Source organism: Notothenia rossii, assembly GCF_949606895.1.
Source record: "Notothenia rossii genome assembly, chromosome: 8".
In the NCBI taxonomy this organism is placed as follows: domain Eukaryota; kingdom Metazoa; phylum Chordata; class Actinopteri; order Perciformes; family Nototheniidae; genus Notothenia; species Notothenia rossii.
This window is the reverse complement of record NC_136906.1, coordinates 38131721-38153892: the sequence shown is the minus strand read 5'-3', so window position 1 is coordinate 38153892 and position 22172 is coordinate 38131721. Positions and strand designations below refer to the sequence as shown.

At 41.1% G+C, this 22172-nt stretch overlaps 1 long non-coding RNA gene across 1 annotated transcript in view; it reads left to right on the top strand.

Moving 5' to 3' along the window:
* The window catches only part of LOC307015197, a 53733-nt gene extending 32614 nt beyond the window's left edge, over positions 1–21119 (top strand). The window contains exons 2-3 of the long non-coding RNA XR_013801437.1: positions 14641–14766; positions 16020–21119. This is a non-coding gene — a long non-coding RNA (uncharacterized lncRNA). The remainder of the gene's footprint in view (positions 1–14640; positions 14767–16019) is intronic.
* Positions 21120–22172: the final 1053 nt, after the last annotated feature.

Below are 22172 nucleotides of genomic sequence, written 5' to 3'. Positions count from 1 at the left end.
TTGTATCAAATGATGAGATGGGTTTAAGTGATCGGGATATGTAAGTGATGGGGATTTACAGATTAGGGGAATCTCTAAATACACTGGATCCATGTTTTAGTCTGTACCAGAAACACCCCTGTTAAGTTTATGAACAACCGACCGGTGACCTGAGTAGAATTATTGAAAATGATTACAGTTGAAACAGGCTACTAACCCAAAAGTACAGCTTTGTACGTACAAACTCTATGAACAAAATTTCCTAGCAGACAGTGGCGACATTGCAGATATGTCCAGTCACCAAAGTTACTTATGTTCTAAATAACAGTGAGATTTAAAGTGATGGAGAAAATATGGAGACGTTCCTTTATAGTGTGTGAAATATGTGGTGCTTGAAGCATCTAGGTATTTAAATGTATGGAAGAAAGTGGTTTCCTGAAAGAGTTAATTGGAGTAAACATGTTACAGTGGGTGAAAACAATGTTTAGGGATATGGTACAATTATTAGAAAACATTAACTGGGCTTAGATGACATTTAACATCAAAGAAAGATAGTATGGTTAGGAAAATAGAGTGGGAAAGATTGGATTTATTTTACCTCAGTGTGTTAGAATTAACTATAGATAATGCGTCCCGAGATCTCTCTCTCTCTATCTCTCCGCCTGTCAGAACGCTACGACCCCAACTTCCAAGCAGACAAAAGACCTCACCACGGAAGACTCCTCCTCCTCCATCGAACAGACAGAGAAGCAGAGCTGAACCATCTCCACCTGAGGAATCCAGAACTACAGGTGACATAAAAAGGCACACTCTCATCGGTCCCCCACAGGACATGAAGTTCCAAGCTGAGCCACAAGATTTGGACACAAGAGCAGAGTGTGGGACATGAGAGCGGAATACGCCCTCCATGCAGCAAAGTAGAGACTGTAAAGGAGGCGATTAAAAGCAACGCAGATGGGACACTGAAAAGAGTTACAGCGGAAGGATCCAAGAGCAGATGGATTGAGGAGAAGGTGGACGGAGGAGAAGACAGGCCGGAGGAGTTGGCATGGTCCGGCAGAACGTGAGGGGGTCGTGGCTTGACAACCAGAGGGGGAGAGAATGAAAACGGGAGTGAGTGAGTTTACACATAAACACACTTATTCACCAACGAGAAATACGGAAAGAAAAAGATTTATTAGCCATGAATTAATCAATTGGTTAATTTATAAAGAAAGAAAGAGGAAACTATTAAATAACCCTAAAAACACACTGAGGGTAGAACATATTATTCAATCTTTTCATCATATGAACAAATTATTCTTTAAGAGTTTTTTTTATTCATGTGTGAATTTGGGTAAGATTTTATTTGTTACAGTATAGACCTACAGTTTAAAGGGATGGTTTTAGTAACCACTCTATAAAAGCAGACAAATCTTTATTTGTATGGAAAATGTTAAAGGTAGAGCTAGTACCAAGCCAAAGATAGTATTCCAATCTAGAGTATTGATTTCTCCATTGTAGCATGGTTATTACCTCAGGAGGGAAGATTAAGGTGGAAATAACATTTGTTTTTCGTCCAAGATGTAGAGTTTAAAAAAGACACTGGGCAAAGAGAGATTGCACATTTTAATTTTAAAAAAACTAATATAATTGGGAGTAATACATGGGGGGCCTTGGATCACTCATTGTGATGGTGCATATTTTACAACAAATATCGTTCAGGGAGAAGGGGTCGCTCAACCCACCCTGCAGATGTTTTAAATCTTACTTGCAGCTTCAGAGGGAGCGCACGGCACCAGAATATGAGTTTTAAAAGACACCATTCAATCAGTGATGACCTGACATTTAGAGATGTTATTTAAAGGAGAAACATATCTGCCATAAGTGTAAATTCCTGAATTGAACTACAAACCATTAATGAAATGACTTCTGTTTTTAAAATCCTTGTTAAAGGAGGGAGTAACTATCACATGCTCGGGCACCCAAGGTTCCACACACTGTTAAAGGGGTTAGCATAGCTATTTAAGTAGACCAGAATTGAAGATAAATTAGTATGATGCGTTATTGATATTCCACCGGTTTTCCCACCATTTCAGGGACTTTATCACTGCATTAGAACAGACCACCCAAAGTTACTGAGTAGGAACTTTTAAGTGATGAAACTCTACAACTGTTGTAACTGACCAAAATCTTCTCCCAGAAATGACTGTTTAGAATGCTGTACCCCAGAGTAGAACGTACCGATTGATCACGACGGCCCCTTCTAGAGAACATATTACTTTCATACCTTAAATGGTATGAAAGGAGGGAGGGTACATTTCTCATGAGGAGACGATTACAAATGCTAGCAGAACAAGACAACCAACCCCCGTATACAGATGTTGATGACAATGATGAGTTAGTTTAAATGATATGGATGTTCGGAGATGAGATTGATCAATGAATGTCCAGCTGATGTGATTCTTTACATTATGAAATCATGTGAAGAAGTGAGCAAAATAAAATGCTAAAATGGAGTGAATCCATTTCAATTTACTTTACACTATTCCAAGATATTTTATTTTATTCTTTATTACTTTATACTATTCTAATATGGTGGATCTCATGTTGTAAAAATCATTGCTGTTCTAAAATGGTTTGTTTCTTTTCACTTTGTAAAAACAAGTGCCTTAATACTGAGCGTGGTATGAGAACGGTTTCTGTGAAAGGAGGGACGAAGAAATGTTCTGATACCAAGCCATTGCTGCTATTTTGAAGAATGATATTGAATGTAAACACTAGAAGTTATGCACAAGGGAAAACTTTTATATTTGAACACAGACAAGAATTTATTTTTGTATTTTTGTAAAGCCGGCTGTAAAACCATTCCATTAGATTGTATGTTTGTTAATATGAGATATGTAATATGCAAAGTTCAGATGAAGAACTCATTGATTTCAGTATTATACACACCTTTTAGGTGTGCAAGGAGGGACTGTTAGAAATTAAAATCAATGTTTTAATGGGGAAATGTAGTTTAAACATGCCGTCAGTTTTAATGCTCTTTTATACTGAAAAACCAGAAATTATTGTGCACAAGCAGTTAAGCTTTTATTCTGAAAATCCTTCATCTACGGTTAGCATTTAGCATGTGGCTAATATACGATTTCCTAAAGAGGTGAATTTAGTAGCGAAATGATATGGAGTGGTGCAAACCGAAGCCTACTGATTTAACACTACAACTATAGATGTCGAGATACTACCATGCTGAATATGAAATGAAGGTACAGTTTATTTGAATACATTATTGTTTACAGACGAGAGTAGCATGTGACAACATCCGGAATGACCGGAAACCAAACGAGCCGAGAAGTATTTTTTAGAGTATTGATTACAGCGTTTAGAATGTGTTAAATGAAAAGTGATGAAAGAGAATATGAGGAGAAAAGGCGTGTTAAGCATATATTGAATGTGAAAAGAACCAATCCTCTGTTTAAATGCAATAACGGACATTGGAGACGAGGCGAGCCGGCAGGCGGGGAGGAGCCAGCAGAGGATATATAACAGCACCGGAGGAGAGATCGAGGCTCTTCTCTTCCCTAACGAGGAGTGGATCACAGCTGTTTGTCTGACTGAACAATATCATGCTTGTGACCCACCCGCGCCTTTTTAAATTAAAGTACCCAATTGAACTTTCACAGAGACTCCATTTAGTCTCCTTTTAAAGCTTCTCTCCTGGTCGGGAGAATAACGAACACAGTTAACACCATGTAGTATAATATTTTACAAATGAGGAATTACAGCAAACATGTACAATATATCCATTATTACAGCTCCGTGGGGTGGCAGTGAGACGGTATCGGTCCGTTGTTATTGTGCATTCATGGGTAAAGATAAAAGCATGTAGTCCGGGCGGCGCGGTCCCGTGGGTTAGATGCGCGTTCATAATGCAGAGGGATACAACTCTCAGAATAACGTTATTAGCACATTTTTACAACTTGAGGAACGAATGTTTTTTATTAGGGCTATACAAGTGTTCATACTGGGTGGTTTATTTAGTTTAAAAAAATGTATCGAACGATTTACAGACCATTCTTTCCCCATGTAAGTCAATGGGAAAAAGTGTTTCCGGGCCCAGCAACCTAAAGGAAGTGTAGTACCGCCGTTTGGCCACGACGAATATTCTACTCAGAGTCCGGCGCACTTCCTGGGGGCTTGCTCGGTCCCCACCGCGGAGAATAAACAGAAGGGTAACCATGACAACCATGCTTCTTCGCTAATTTTATGCCACTGGTCCGTGGTCAGGCCTGGGAACCGACGGGAGACACTGGACTCAAGTGTCTGCCTCACATTGAGGGGAAGGGGCATTTCCCCTTTGCTCCCGCTCCAGTTTGTGATTCTGACCATGTTCTCATAGGTTTCAAATGGTAACATGGCCATGAACATATCCCGCTATTAGAATGCAATTTTTAAAAACATAGGGTGCTACATTACACACTTTCAGGAAAAGTCACGGACTGGGAGACTTTAATATTTTATTGAAAAAAGTTACATTGCACACCACATCACACAAATTGACCCGATTGGCGGTTCTAGTGTTAAATAAACTCACTAATTAATTAAACCAGTTCAATACGCATTATTCTTATCATTCTTTATGAGCGCATTAAGTCTTAAAATCAGACGGCAGGCAGTTACAGGTGTGTGTGTGTGTGTGTGTGTGTGTGCCTTATGTGCCCATCCCCCCATGAGAATCACACGTAGCTCTGATCACCTATGATAAATGGGCCACACCTAATCGCTGGCTATTCATCCACAGAGCTCCCTCTATGCAAATCAAACTGTAGACGGTGTGAAAGCAGTGAGGCCTGTGAAGACACCATTGCAGTAGTCGAGTCTACTGAAGATACAAGTTTAAAATCAGACCTGTTTTTTAAATGAAATCTGACGGCAGGCAGTTAGCTGTGATCACCTATAAGGCTTGAAGTTACTTCAGATGCTGAAATATTTTTATTTTTCAAGTATAAACATACAGTATACAACAGATATACATGCATACAAATTATAACATCACATTTATGTTATTAATTTTACAAATAGGACAGAGGGTGCAGCACAAACAGTACGAAACAAATAGGGAGCTTTCTGAACATCAGCAGGAGAGGACTCTTTCAAGACACTAGTAAATACTGAAATGAACATTAAATGTCCTTTTAAAATGCAAGTTTATTCGTGACACTTCCAACATAAATGGAATTCTCACTAACCTAAAACATTTTATTTTTTTAAAAACATGTCACTGTAGAGAAACAAAATACTTGAACATACAAATGAACAACACCAAATTGAGCTCACTTTCTACACTCTTTGATGATCTACCTCCTACCTAGTTTGTTTTTTAGTCCATGTATTTTGGCAGAGGCTTGGTCTGGCTGTATCTTCATAACAACCCTCTGGATAAACTCAAATGAATATTTCATTTCCAGAGTATACTGAAGATTGAAGCAATATATTAGTCCAAGAAGCATCGCAAAGCCACATCTTTCAGGTTGTGGAGCACAATTGTCTCCTCGACCACAACTGCCACATTGAAGATCTGCTGAGGAAAGGCATCCCATTCACCTTCGTAGCCTATGAGCAGACCAACTTGCATCACCTTCATGGCTTCCTCGAGAGTGTCTCCATGAGGCTTAAAAAAGGAGAAGTAAAAGTGAGCTCAGTGTACTACAAGTACTTTTTCTCTACAAAGCTAATTAAGAGGCTTCTGCTATAAACATAGAAGCTAAAATCTACAGTTCACAGTGTAAAAGTGCAATGTGATGGAACATCATTTCAACTGCCTCTCTTTTCAGTTTGAGCTTTATATTTATTCATATTATTTAATAGTTACGTTTTCTTGCTGTTTTTGTTTATATTAAATGTATCATTCTTTATTGCAATTATTTTAGTTAAATTAAGGTAATTGTAAACATTACTTTTGAAGGAAACTTTGGGCACAGGGTGATTTATGTTAAAATGTACAATTACATAAAGTAATTCAAGACAGTTATGATATTACATCACACATCCTGATGACATTTTCCTGATTTTCGCCAGACATGTAGTGTGTCCCAAGAGAGCAGCAGTCCTCCTCTCATTTGTGTCCTGCAGGACAACAATGGGAAAATGATTTAATCTGTTGGAATAGAGTATAAATATCCAATATCACTACTTTTCTTCTAAATGAAATGTTGACATTACAAAATGCATGGTTTAATGTAATGTAAACATTTACATTATTATTATGATTATTTAATATATAAAGACTATATTTTCAAATGCTCTTCAAAGCAGTTTCTGTCAACTACGAAAGGCAACATCATTTCTGTATTTGTGAATGAAGCGCCATCTCCTGGTTACGACCTTCCTTTTTAATAAAACTTATAGCTGATAAAATAATCTAAAAAGAGTGCATTAACGTAGACACACTGTGCCTCTTCACCTACAGTTTGGTTCTTGCTCTTTCACTTAAATCCTAAAAACTTGGATCTTATATTTAAAACTAAGGTTATTACTACTTCTCATTCTTCTAAATATTTTCTCTCTCTACTTCTCATACTCTCTACTCCTGTAATATATTCTTTTCTATCCTCTTTTTATCCAAAAACCTTTTCCCTCTCTGACCTTTCGAGGTTTTATTAGAGGGAAACAAGTTTGCAGAGTGGCTTATTCAGGCCGGGGAGTGTTATGGCTGTATTCACAGCTTACCTCCTTACCTCTCATCAATTCCAACTAAGGCTCCAGTGGGGACCTTGCTCCCTGCGTGTGCATCTCCACCTATGTTTCTTACTCTCTTACTTGCTACCCTTTGCCCTCAACCTATCCTAAGGGAGTGCTTGTTCTTCCTTCTGTCTGTCTGTGTCTGTGTATTCTCATGTTCCGATTAACCCAGCCTCCCCCAAATGTTCTTGTTTTGTGTCTATATCTACGCCGGGATCTGGAGTCGAGGCTGATCCTCTTGCTGTGGTCCTGTGCCCTGGATCCCCTATCCTGAGTTCTGGATTAAGTCGTGGACTTCGGGTCGTGGCTAAACCTGTCTCTGCGGTCCTGCCTGGGTCTCGTCATGCTGCTTCCCTGTTGGCACCCACAGGATTGTTTTTGACATCTTCGTAGATTCACCTTCTTATTACAGACACATTCATTTCCAAACATTCGGTCTACTTACTACCTACGCTGTGAAATTTATTATCTCTTTGATTTACACACGGCATCTATTGCACGTCTGTCTGCCCTGGGAGAGGGATCCCTCCTCTGTTGCTCTCCCTGAGGTTTTCTCCCATTTTTCCCTTTAACCTGTTAAGCCGAGAGACCCCGGTAACGGGGGCCTCCTGCAACATCTTGCAGGAAACAGTGTCTGAGGGCATGTTCATTTAATAAACTATGAATGTTTTATATCCATGTAACGGGAAGAAACTCATCTAACTGATTATTTAAAAAATAAATTAAAAATTAAAAACACAATGCTAACGCTGAGCCTCTGAATTAGCAACGAGCGAGAAATGCTAACAGATGACTGCACCGAAATTCACTCACAAAACCTTATTATTTATCTTTGCTGCACATCTCAACCCATCGTTTCACATCGTGAGGAGACACAGAATCGAGGGGTACCCTCATTATCACTCAATTATACGAATTCTAGGAGATAATAACAAGAACACTAGTGCTGCGTACCGGTACACCGAACCGGTACTGGACTTGTAAAAAGTTTCGGTTCAAGTCCGGTGAAAACCGGAATGTCGGGAACCGGTACTTGGACTTGTAAAAAAACTAGTACTTACGTATATTCTCCTTTTTGTTCTAAACCATCTAAAACCTTCCATAGATCGAGAAATTTGCGCTGAGAAAAGACGAAAAACATTGTGTCGGCTTCTGATATGGCGGCCATTACTGAACTCACAAAGGCTCGTAAAATATCGCAACTGCTCGCGAGATCTGTGTGACGTCAAGGGAAGCTAGCGATGTGATTGGCTTAGACATAGTGGACAGCATGGTCGAGTAGTAGTCACTACAGTGTATACTGTATAGTAGTTGTGTAATGCGTATAGTCTACTCTACACTCTACCTTTCAGCAAAGTTTTAGAGATTTAGGCTCAGTCAGCTCAGGGACTGTTTGGTTACTTTAGTTTGGTAAGTGAAATAAATGTTTGAACTTTGTAGTAGTTCACTGTAGTTGCTGTCATAAGTCATTTGTAGACTAAGTGGCAAAAAGTGTTTTTTTACATTTGTAATTTGTAGAGAAATGTAGACACAAGTTGGAAGGGAGCACGATAAACCTGACCAGTTTGAATTTGAGTTGATTATGAGTTTATTTTCAATTGATAATTAGCTCCCAATAAGTTCACTTTAGTTACTCACACAACTTGACACAAGCCATGGGTTCAGGTTCGGACTTATAAGTCCGTTGAGGTTGTTGAGCAGGGAGGTGTGACTGTCACAGGTCTGTGGTGGTAGTTTGTAGTCCGTTAGGGTCCTTATGCCCTGCCACAGGCTCCGTGAGTCCCTGCTATCCTTGAAATGTCCTGTAATTTTTCGGGTGTATTCTTGTTTTGCTTTCCTTATGCCACGGGACAGGTCAGCCCTGGTTGCTTTCAGCCCAGCTTGATCTCCAGCTCTGAAAGCGATGTTGCGGGACTTCATCAGCATGTGGACCTCCCCTGTCAGCCATGGCTTCTGGTTAGTCCAGATGGTGATGGCTCTGTTTTGGGTCCCATCGTCAATGCATTTGGTTATGTAGCCCATGACTGTCTCTGTGAATTCTTGTATGTTGGTGTGATGGTTGTATGTGGCTGCCTGCTTGAACATGTCCCAGTCTGTAGTTTCAAAGCAGTCTCTGAGTGCAGCTGTGCTGTCCTCTGACCACAAAAGAGTTTAAATCCTCCGCCGTGAGGCTCCACTGCCGCGTGGAGGCTGTGTTTTGAGAAAAACTAAGAATAGGGCAAGTGATTAGATTTAAAGTAAGATAGGTATAGTAAGTGAAGACTTTCTGGGAAAGCCCGTCAGGGACGGCGTAGGTTTAAAAAGGGTGATTACGCCAAGTCAGTGACGGCTATTTAGTTGTCTCATTCTTCCTATGAACTATACTATAATATCCTAAAAGTGGCAGGGACAACTTAGGACTATTGAACCGAAAATATAGCATTTGGTTGCTAAAAGACTAAGATCTTTACGTTGTTTTGGTGTAAAAGAACAGAAAAAAATAGATGACAACGTTTGAAAAAAGTTATTCGGGCATGCATAACACCGGAGCCTCGCTGCGGGGAAACTTTGGCGCTGTTCCGGGTTTGTTCTAACCTGTCAAAACGATGGACTGCTTTCAGATTTTTCCATCATTGTTAAAAAAGATCCGCCATAGATGGAAAATATTTGGTTAACGCGAGGGCCTATATGCCTTCAAACAGTTCCTCGATACCGCTCAAGTCGCAAATAGGGCCGACACTCCAGCCTTATAGAGGTACAAAGAACCTACATGAAATGGAAACCATGGATCAATACTCTGGATGTCATCAAACCAGCTCAAAATCAACAGCAATAAAACAGAGCTCATGATTGTGGCTCCGAAGGCGCAGCTCCAGAAGGTTGGAGACCTGCTTCTCTCCATTGACGGCTGCTCCATCTCCCCGTCCAGTGAAGTACGCAACCTGGGAGTCATCCTGGACACCACCCTCTCTTTCCAGGCGCACATCAAATCTGTTACCAAATCCGCCTTCTACCATCTCAAAAACATTGCCAGACTCCGGCCTTCACTCTCTGACTCTGTGGCAGAAACACTTGTACACGCCTTCATCATATCCCTTCTGGACTACTGCAATGGAGTCCTGTCCGGGGTTCCCAGCAAGACCAGCACACTGTCTCCTCACCGAAGATCAATGACAATGGTATGAACTATCAAAACACTCAGAACCTCGTGTCACCCTGGCTATAGGCTCCGGCTTTGAGGTAGTATGGTAAAAAAGGCAACTCAACTTATCGCCCAAACTCTCAGTCTCCAATGACGGCACCATGTGGAAAATCACACATGCCAACACAGACTTGGGCCTATTAGAACAACAAGACCTCGAAAGAGACCATGGACGAGAACTCACCAACCACCCAGATACCGAAAATGTCTTGGCCGCAGTGCCGGACAGCCTGTGGACGAAAGGACTATATGATGTTGGATGTGTTCAGCATCACCAGGTCAATATCAAGATTTGCAATCGCAAAGTGCCAGTATGGAGACCACAATACAGGCTCAAGAATGAGCAGCTATCCAAGACACCATTGAAGGACTCCTCACGGCAGGTGTCCTCAGGCCCACGCGTTCAAACTGGAACACCCCTCTCCTTCCCGTGCCAAAAGCAGAAAACAAAGGTTGGAGAATGGTGCATGACCTAAGGGCCATTAATGATGCAACAGAGCCTGCAAGCAGTCCGGTTCCAGATCTGTACTTGGCACTACAGAATTTAAACCCAGAACACAAGTATTTCACTGTGATTTACCTGGCAAATGCCTTCTTCTATCTCTCACTACTAGAAGATGTAAAATACATTTTTGCATTTACGTACGAAAATCAACAGTACACCTACAACAGACTGCCGCAGGGATACAGAGACAGCTCAGGGCTCTTCAACAAAGCACTCAAGACTGACCTGGCCCCCTTCCAGCTACCAGCCGGATTTGTCCTCATACAATATGTGGATGACTTACTCCTAGCCACTCCCACTGCAGCAGTTTGCCTTGAGGCAACAACATGCCTGCTCCTCCTCCTTGCAAGTAGCGGCTACAAGGTAAAGAAATAATCTAATCTCTGCTGTCTCACCTTAACCAACGCCCAGAGATCCTCCATTCTCTCCCATGGTAAACCAACTACTGTCCAACAAATGTTGGCATTCCTAGGTCTGACAGGCTACAGCAGAAATCCCGTACCACGGTATGTCGACTTAACACAACCTCCCAGAGACATGCTGACCATCGCAGGGAACAGAAACCTGACTGCCCCATAATATGTACCCCAGAAGCTGAGGATGCGTTCACACGCACCAAACAAGCATTGGGACAAGCCACTCACCTGATTATGACGACCACTTCTATCTGGATGTTTCTGAAACAGGAGGGATAGTACATTTATTTATTTTTTTAACAGGGACAGTGCACATTAATGAACATTTCTGTAAATGTGCCATAGTTAGCCAAGAGGCTATTTTTCATCTGTAATCCCTGGACAGATTTTAAAAGTCAACCTAAAACAAATTTTATTTTAAACAAGTAAATACAATACATTTAAAACATGCAACATACATTACTGGGATACTTAAATAAAACAATTTAAAATACAGAACATTAAAACAAAAAAAATCAAACAAAACAAAATAACATCTTAAAACATGTTAAAACACAGGCAGTTTGTTGTAAGGTGCAGAAGATTGGGTCAGTGTTGACAGAGCTGATTCCTCACAAATCATATTTTGAGTTTTGATTTAAATGAATTGAATGTGGTCTGGTCTCTGATTGGAGATGGGATTGAGTTCCATTGCTGAGCAGCTTTAAAAGAAAATGAAGACTGACTGAAATAACTTTTTCTGAGTGGAATAATGCAATCTCCTCTAAATGCTGTATTGTTTCAGAAAAAGGAGGGAGAGAGAAGGCCACCGATGTACCACAGTTCAAAATTGGATAAAATTGAACAAGGACAGACGGGCTGCGCAAGACATTTAGCATGAATGATCAGAATTTCAGAGGCTCTAAAGCTTTTTTGAACCGAGAGCTACTTTTAAAGTTGCCAGTCTGCCGAGATCTACCAGTCCAAATAGAGAGGCGTAGCCATTACTGACAGCCTACTACCAGGTAAATACACACTTCTACTTGTATAAAACTGACCTTTGTACGATGAATACTTCATAAAATACTGCAGATCCTTTATCCTTTATCTTTCTAATCTACACACATACAAGTATTTAACTGAAGTTACACAACAGTGTTGTTGATACAGAGTTGGAGTTTATTCACACGTCACATACTACAGTGGTAAATGTTTTCAAGAAACATTGAAACAGTGCTGCCACATATGACATAGGAAAAAAGAAAATACTCTGAACCCTTTCTTTGCCATTATATAAAAATAGTGTTGCTACAAAAGTATACATTAGGCTTACTAATAAGACAACTCAGTTCTGAAATTACACAGGAATCTGCTGCCAAAGTGCAATAAAAAAGACAACATTTATAGAATCAAACCCTTTTTTGTTGCATTTTAGTAGAGTATAAAAAGAAATGCCTTTAAAATAGGATGCAAGCAAAACTAGTTTCTTAACCTGAATTGATAATAGACAATAATCAATTTAAACAGAAAAGATCTTAATGTTTGCATTCTTATACCATTTTGTACAATAATTAAAATGAAAACGTTCAAACAAACTACAAACTTACAGCTGATTAATAACGGTATCTAATTTGAGTTTCCATTATATCAAAAACCTGTTGAAATGCTACTGTTATTTTTACTGTCCCCCAGAAGCGAGCCGGCAGCCTCCAGGAATGCTTCTTTCACAACTTCGCCGTCTTTGAAAGACTTCATGTGTTTCGCAAGAACGTGACTGACAAGATAAGATGCTATGGTAGCAGCCTTGCTCTTGTTGTTGGGCCTGGTGAAAATGGACTGCCGTGCATTTAGCTGTCCTTTCAGGTCCCTCACCTTTTGGGGGCGTAGGGCAGAATTAGGAGGGAATTCCGTCTCTTAGCGTTTGTGCACTGTTTTGAGATGCCGCTCCTAAATTACCCTTCTTCGATAAAGCCACGTTCGCATTGCAGATGAGACAGATGGACTTTGAATTGGAATAGATACAAAAATAATCATCCTCCCACTCGGAGTGAAAATTATGTATTTTGGGCTTTTTTGCTTCTGCCATAATTCCGGTCTTGTGTGTCGGCGGACTGTCACTCCTGTTGACATGGACAACGTCAGCGAACTAGTGCACTGCCCACTGCCCACCAGCCACGCCCCGACACATGGGGTCACGCCGGCCAATCACAAAGCTTTGATGCGTTCAAGTGCATTATTCTGGCACAGGAAGATTATGTTACAGGACATTAACGATAAAACAGAATATTGTTGTTCTATTTTTAGACACATCTCGCGATCGACTGGTTGGGCACCCCTGCTCTAAAGCAACCACACATCAGCTACGAGTCATCACATGTCAACATGGCCACAGGAATGCCATCAGACACCCATCTACCACACAACTGCGAAGATGTCACAGCAAAATACTTCAAACTCAGAGAAGACAAGGCTACAGAACCTCAACCAAACGCCTAGCTAACACTCTACAGTGATGCTACAAAGGACCTGACGGAAATGTTGCATCCTATGCGGTGGTGCTACAAGAGGGAATCCAGATGACAACAATCGAAGCAGAAATCCTTCCTCGACCAGCCTCTGCTCAACTGGCAGAGATAGACGAAAGCTTTACAAATTGCAGAAGGGCAAAAAGTAAACATCTATACAGACTCTGCATATAGACATGGAGGGGTACATGTCAATGGACCACAATGGATGAGAAGAGGATTTCTCACCACAGCCCACACACCAGTAAAACATGCCACAGCACTCCAAGAACTGCTGAAAGCAGTGCTACTCCCTGCACAAGTTGCTGAAGTGTAAAGGACACCAGAAAACAACTCACAAATTGCCAAAAGAAATGACGCCGCAGCAAAGAAAGCTGAAGGATACACGAACCAAGTGATGGTAGGAACAGACTTCTCCCCTCCCAGAACTAACTGAAGAAGACATAAAGAAAAAGCAGGACCGTATGAACAGAACCAGTGGCTAATAGGCGGAGCCACAAACAAGGAAGGAACATGGAGATCCCATGTCAGACGTCTAGTTGCACCTGCAGAGCTCTGTCACCTGTTGATGTTGGCACATGGCCCAACACATGTCAGCCAGAAAATCACCCAAAAGAACATTGAACACCTCTGGTGGCACCCTTAAATGAAAGCGTTAGTAGAAAACTATGTGCACGAATGTGAAGTGTGTAACGGCCACAACAACCAACGGCCATACAAATGTCCAATGGGAAACCTGTACCAGATGCTCCTTTCAAATAAATAACAATAGATTTCACAGATATGGGGGCTGAAAACAGGGTCAGGGGGTACAGATACCTGTTAGTCATGGTAGATAGATTCACGAAATGGGTAGAAGTTTTCCCTTGCAAAAATGAAAATGCAAAATCAGTTGTGAAATAGTTAAGAAATGAACTAATACCTCGCTATGGGGTCCCCAGACACATTAAGTCGGATAATGGTTCCCACTTTAACAACAAAGAACTAGCCAAGGTAGAAGCAGAACTAGGGATTACACACAGGTTTGGCTCAGTGTATCATCCCACTTCCCAGGGACTAGTTGAGAGGGCAAACCAAACGCTGAAAAGAAAGATAGCAAAAGCATGTCATGGCTCAAAGCTAACTTGGTTAGACGCTTTACCATTGGCTCTAATGTCTATGAGATGTTCACCAAATGGTCAGACACACTTATCACCCCATGAGTTGCTGACGGGTCGGCCAATGCCTGGTCTTCCAAGGAAGGCGGGGAATGGCCCAGTGTTGGATGTGTGGCAAATTGAGACTGATGACTACATGAAAGTTTTGACTGACCTTACTCAAGTTTTTTCTACACAGGTTCAACAGGTGGAGAAGGACCCAGAAGCACCGAAGGGCACTACTCCTGTACAACGAGGTGACTGGATGCGGGTCAAGGTCCATAAGAGAAAGTGGGCTGACCCAAGGTGGACAGGACCATGGGAGGTAATTGAATGCACCTCACATGCTGTCCAAGTAAAAGGTAAAAAAAGGAGCAATTTGGCACCACCTTACACATTGTGCACCTGCTGATCCTCCTTCTCTGACTTTACGAGAAGTTCGAACTGATTTGAAAGAGTTGGCATCAAAACCTGTAGAAACCAATTTGACCGGTAACTAAGCCCAACACTTAGGCCAGGGATCACCAACTACATTTGTCCAAGGGCCAACATGTATCCAATAGACACTATCGCGGGTCAGCGATTTTTATATAGTCCACAATGCTAGTGGAGCACGCTCAGCTACTGCGGACCGCATAAAGCTTAGCAGACTCTTCACGCTAACAAAGGATCACTTCTAGGCAGGGTTTGGAGGGTTACTTTGTAAATGTAATCAGTTACTGAATACTGAATACATGCTCTGAAAGTAATCAGAATACAGTTAGTTACGTATTCAGATTACTTTTAGAATACTTTTGGAATACTTTCTTTTTCCATAACAGATGGGTATGTTTTGGTGTACAGGAGACACTTATTGTACTGCTTTAATGGCTTATCAAGAACTCAAACACAACATCTTGGTGTCATTCTGGACAGCTCCCTCTCATCTGCACCACACATAAAAAACATCACCCGGACTGCATTCTTTGTACTGTCTTAAAACATTTCCTTGGAATATGTTATGAATTGTAAGGTGTCCTTGGGTGCTTTGAAAGGCGCCCATAAATAGAATGAATTATCATTATTATTTATTATTATGATCTGAAACGATGTAATAACTTTTAAAACTTTTTCCAGTCACTTGCCCCAGGCATTCAGCAGCAGCAGGCCATTCACTTTGATTTGATCCCGTTATGAAATGTCATCATTTCGACAATAAATAAATGCTACATAAACGTTATCTTGCACATTTTATCTAACCATCTTCGTTTCTAACTTTCAATATATTTTTAAAGAGATCTCTCTCTCTCATCTGCGTGAGGGGGCGTGGCCTCACAGACACACTGCATCTCTCTCGCTCACAGACATGCTGCAGCGCTGTGCAGTGTGCACACAGTTCTGCCGGTAATGAATATTACATTTTGTGAGGAAACTTTTCCACCAATAACTCCAATAAGTATTCCAAAATGTATTCACTTCAGGTTTACGAAAGTAACTGTAATCAGATTACTCGTTTTTCAAATGTAACACCAGCTGAATACAGTTAGCCTACTTGATTTTTGTATTCTGATTACGTAACTCTGTTCTACTGTCCCGCAGCTCCTGCCTCTCTGTTGGACTCTGTCACAGCGGGGCTGCTGCTGTGGAGCGCACAAAGAAGACTGTTCACAACGAAGGATCACTTCTTCTTCAAGGCAGGGGAGGTTTCGCAGTAGGCAGTTTACTGTCCCGCAGCTGCTGCCTCTCTGTTGGACTCTGGTACTGCACCTTACTCACGAGACGTTGTAAAAAAAAAATGGGCGGGGGGCGAACGCAGTAACCACTCCGCCAACGCCACAGTCACCCAAGTCGCGCGGGCCGGATGAGAATGTCTGGCGGGCCGGATGTGGCCCGCGGACCGCCAGTTGGTGGTCACTGACTTAGGCTAACATAGGGTGACCAGACGTCCCCGTTTTCCGGGGACAGTCCCCGTTTGTATTGGCCTGTCCCCGGTTGAAACTGTCCCCGGAAATGTCCCCGTTTTTTAATATACGTTAAAAACACATAGCAAGGTGAAATAAAACGTTTAATATCAGGAAACACTGGGTTAACAGACTGTGGTCAAGCCAGCCCCCACTTCGGAAAACACAGTCAAAAGCACTTTGTATTGCGGTGCGCGAATATCCTATGGATTACGGTAGAGGCCTGTAAAAACTGCCTTCAAAATAAAAGCGTTTACTCGGTCAATAAGAAATATACCTAAAAAACACACCAAACATATTCATATATACTGGAGCTTAAATTAAGAAATATGTACTATATAATGTGATCAATAATAATTTAAAAATAAACTACGTATAACTACCACATTATAACTGAGTGAATGTAAAATGTAAGTATACAGTTATGAAGACATATCTGACATTTCTACTGGGTGACTAATTTTAATTGATGTTGACACCATCTCACAGCACTCCTAAAATAACATTACTTTCTGAAGCACAATTGAAAATGTATGCTGTTTAAAATCTCAAATTAGATCTATTGTCCATCTATATTTTGATTATTATTTAATGGAAACCGTCCATAATCAAAGAGTCATTCGAAGTCAATCAAATACTTGTTTCACTTCAGGGTGATAGCAGGAGACCCTATCTAGTCATTCAGAGAAAATCAGGACAATCTGATGTAGAATTTCAAAATAAAATACTTTTGAAATCTCATATATGGGCTATCGTCCTTCCGTTTTTATACAAGAATAAATAAAAAAACTGTCAAATTATCAAAGACTTATTTCACTCCAGGGTGATAGGACACCCCATCTAGTCACTCAGAGAGAATCAGGACAATCTGATGTAGAATTTCAAAATAAAATACCTTTGAAGTCTCATATATGAGCTATCATCCCTCTGTTTTCAGATAAGAATAAAACAAAAACTATCCAGTATCAAAGACTTATTTCACTTCAGGGTGATAGCAGGACACCCCATCTAGTCACTCAGAGAGAATCTGGATAATCTGATGTAAAGCTTCAAAATAAAAGACCTTTGAAGTCTAATATATGAGCTATCTTCCTTCTGTTTGTATCCAACAGCTCAAATGTTCGAATTACATTAAACCAGAATTGTCCCCCTTTTTTCTTTAACAGTGAAGACAATTGGATATGTTAATGATATATTGACCGCAAAACTCAAAATGTCCCCGGTTTTCATTTTGAAAATCTGGTCACCTTAGCTAACACAATGTAACGGCTCTTAAGTCAAAGAAAGCCAATAGGGTTCTACGGAAACCCCAAGGTGCTATGTTTGCTAGCATTAATAGCCTCACTGATAGTATTTCCCCTAATCTTTTGGGAAATACAACAAATTAAGTCAAAAGGCCCAGACCGAAATGTTACTACAACACCCCAATTGAATGTGACCAGACCCCAAGCTAACTCAGAGTCCCATAATCATACTAGATACATAAGGCGATGATACATAAGGCGATGGATGAGCATTCCCGAACCAACAGGCAAACCGCGCCCTCCCATCGAGATAACATCTACAAAGAACACATGTTAACCTATGTGAAGTAACAAGTTGTACCCCGGATTTTATGATGGTAATGCACTCCGATAAGTCTCTATGTGATAACCCATGTGGCGGCTGGAGTGGTATATTCGCCAACACTGCACATGACAGATTTAAAAACACAGAACATCGCTGGCTTGGAAAACATTTCCTCATTGCCAAAAGTGTTAACTGCCCGAACAACGGCCCGAACAACGGCCCCCCCAAAGACAACATATGGCCCAAGTGTAAACCCATAGTAGTGTCCATACCAGACCCCATCATGGATATGACAGGGAACTATAACATACAATTATATCGTCTAGGCCAGGGATGGGCAAATGACGGCCCGGGGGCTGAAAATGAAATGTGTCCTCTCAATAATAAAGTTCCCCCCCCCCAACTAAATCCTAGACAGAGTCAGTATGGCCTCACAAAGACAGTTTAAATTGCCCAAACCCATTTACCACCTCCAACACAAGTACAAACACAAATTATATCTGGAGTAATTATCAGGCAATGAACAACTTAAAATGCAGTCTTCTTGGTAAGGCTGAATAATCCAAACGAAAGCCAAAATAATAAATCCAAAATCACTTCACAAAAAAAAGGTAATCCAGTTCAAACGAGAACACTGCCAGTTTAGGAAAAAACTCCAAAAAGAAGGGACTCACCGACTGCCGAAAAGGGAAATAATATTCCTTTTCACTCTGGGCCTGTGATGTCCGCCTTTGCTGGTCCTCAGGTTCTTTGGGTGTCGATGTTCCTAAAAGCCGCCATACAGTATCTCCAACCTTCCCCTTTCAACCTCTTGGTAAACTTTTTATTTTTCCTTTAAACAAACAATTCCCTCTGCCTTTCTTCCCTTCATTTGGGCCCCGCCCTCCTTTTCCAGTAGACTGTGTGGCTTGTGCCACTGCGAGACCAAGATTGGGCACAATGCCCTTCCCACTAACCAAGGCCAGGGACCCCCAAGAACATGCATGCATGATAGGGCTGTATGACCCAAAACGGAAAACACCAGCTGAATGCGCCAGTATTGCATTACAGTTCCCAGCGTACACCAAATGTGCTAAACCCCCACCGTTCAGCCCATACATAGGAGAATATGACTGTTACCACAAAATTAGCAATGAACCAACGGTGGGAGTGCTAGACCCATTATGGTGCAAAAGCAGTTTCCAGATTCCGAAAACCGACACCACGCTGAATAATTTCACACACGCTTTGACATTTGGTAGTATTGTGGCTCAATAACATTATATCCACTACTTCCCCTCAATTGGCAAGGAGTGTGCACACCCATTCAGTTAGTAATACCCTTTGTAATCGTTCCTGTTACAGCCGCCCAATTGACTGCCCCCAGATCAGAACTGACCAGAAAAAAAGAAGCCCAGTGCCTCCCTTCGTGACCCCTATGATTCAGGCGTGTACATAAATGCTATAGGAATCCCGAGAGGTGTCCCTGAACAATTCAAAGCCCAAAACCAAATTGCAGCATGATTATTGAGTGTCCTTCCCTATATTGGGGCTATGGTACAAACCAACAAGAATGTAGATTGGATTAACTGTCTGTTTTATAACCAACAACGATATGTAAATTACACAAGAGAGTCAGTCCAGGGCCTCTCTGCTCAATCGCAACTAGCCTAATGGCCTGGCAGAATAGAATTGCACTAGATATGTTACTGGCAAAGGAGGGTGGAGTATGTAAGCTGTTTGGAGCTATGTGTTGAACGTTCATCCCTAATAACACCGCCCCAGATGGGTCTGTAACCAGAGCCCTAGCTGGGTTAACTTCCCTCAGTATATAACTGGCCGAGAATGCAGGAATAGACTAAATGTTTGGAGATATGTGGGAAAAATACTTTGGGAAGTGGAAAACACTGGTAATGTCAGTTTGTGTCTCATTGACCATAGGGATAGTAATATTAGTGATGTGTGGATGTTGTTGCATCCCTTGTATCCGCACCCTGACTGAGAGATTAATAACCTCAGCCCTGGCCAGAAAAACTGGATTTAATGTCCTGCCCCCTTATCAAATGCCCTTGTTGGCAGAGAATGATGACAGTGAACCAGAGGAAGACTTAGAATCTCTGGACCCACAACAAGTACCCCTTGGAGTAATCCCCCTCACCAACATTCCCCCATGGGCCTTGATCCCGATCCAGACAGCCCCAGACTATGAATTGGAACAGGAGGAGGAAAACGAAATAGAAGTAAATTAGATTCACACCTTTAAAGGTGTGAAAGGAGGGATCTGTGGAGTCTATTTTTATATAACATTAGAAAAACTGATTCTTATTATTACATTATAAGCTTATTGTGCTCATTTTATGTTGCTGTGACTTTGGAATAAATAGACAAGATCACCAATCCCAAGGTTTGATGGGTTGGATAGGAAAACGAAGGGAAAAGTTGCAGAAGAAAGTGTTTAGCTTGCAATACTAATGTAGCAAAGCCAGGTGCAGGCGCAGTAAGAAGACAGTGAGTTACTGAGAGTCTGGCCTTGGCCGTGTGGGTGAGCTTCACACCCACGCATAGCTAGGAAGCAGCATTATGAAAGTTTCCCACGATATCTGTAGAAACGTTAGCGAAAGCAAATCACTAGAATAGACACAGAGTAGGGAGGGACTTCGCCAGCCGGCCGAATGCTGATTGGGAGGATCGTGTTGCCAAGAGACTCTTGTCGGAGTCTGTGCACCTACCAAAGAGAACCAAGTCTAAACCACGGTATCTCTTCATCTAGTCTTGACCAATCATAAAAGTACGGGCAACGCCCTGTGTAATAAAATGTATTGTCGCATGAGGTTCGAGGCTCTTTCCGGAAATAGTGGTTACAGATTACAGCTTTGCTGCCTGTAGTTTCTATGACGTGACGGAGTCCTTGGCCAAGTGAAAATATATATTTTGCTCTCTTTTAATAAATAGTTGAACTTAGAAGTTGTTTGTCTTTCCTGGAATTTTGAACACAACAGAGGAAAGGCTTGTTTGGCTATGTATATATGCAGAGTTGGGTGTAACGCGTTACGGGTGAACAGTTCAATGTCCCGCTTCATTGTAGGAATTCTGCCATGTCTCTACCACTTTAGTTTGACCATCTCTGTTACTAAGTTATGGAATACTAAATAAATAAGTAATTACATACCTTACCGTTACTGCGCTCATAAAGAATGATAAGAATAAGAATAATGCTTCTTGAACTGGTTTCATTAATTAGTATATTTACGTTTCACAGACTGTTAGCTTGTTGTGGTAGGCTGGTAGCCTATTTTATTAAATAGCATATAAAAAGAAAGACTTGTGTTATGTCTTCCTTAATGCAAAATTAATTGGGGGTGCAAGTGGAGTCTAGCAGAGGCAAAACTGTGGCGCGCTTACACTGTAGGTGCGCCGCAGTCTGCGTGATCTGCCTGTAGGGAGGGGCGGGCCGGCCCTGCCAGTAAAGTAACGAGTAAACTAACGAGCAAAGTAGCGAGTAAAGTAACAAGTTACTTTATGTAGAGAGTAACGAAGTAGTGTAATATATTACTTTTTTAAAAAGTAATATGTAATCTGTAATATATTACTTTTTTTTTAGTAATGACCCCATCTCTGTATACTGTATATGCTGTTCGTTGGTGTAGTTCTCACGGCGTAACAGAAGAGGGGATGCTAGAAGATAATAACTCCAAGAATAAACGCCCGTTTCAATATATAGACCATGGGGTCTCATTACAGAAAATGACCTGACTGTTTGTTTTACCTTAATTTAAGTTAAGCTTGTCCAACATTAATTTAAGCTAAGCTTGTACCTACCTCAATCTACATTTCAAAGATTGGAAAAATCCTATCCACCTATTATAGAGTCTGCTAGTCTGTGACATCCTTTCTTATAATGACCTCCAAAATCCTAACAAAAACTGTATCTTTGAATTAACAATCAGCACTTGTCCTGTCGTGCCTGTATCTTTGTTAGAAATGTACCGGGTAATTACTAAAGATAGAGAAAATGTAATTAGTCATCCATAGCAAAAATATTCGACATATAGCAGGAAGTCAAACTGATATTGATATTTTTAGTAGTAAGCCTTCTGCTAATACTCTGAACACAATACCCTATACAACAACATTAGAGAACACAAGACAGGATTGTTCTCCTAGATGCAGTTAAGACTCATGTTTACCTAAAATCCTAACTATCATCCTCAATTGATATAGAAGAAGATTTCAGACTTTTACA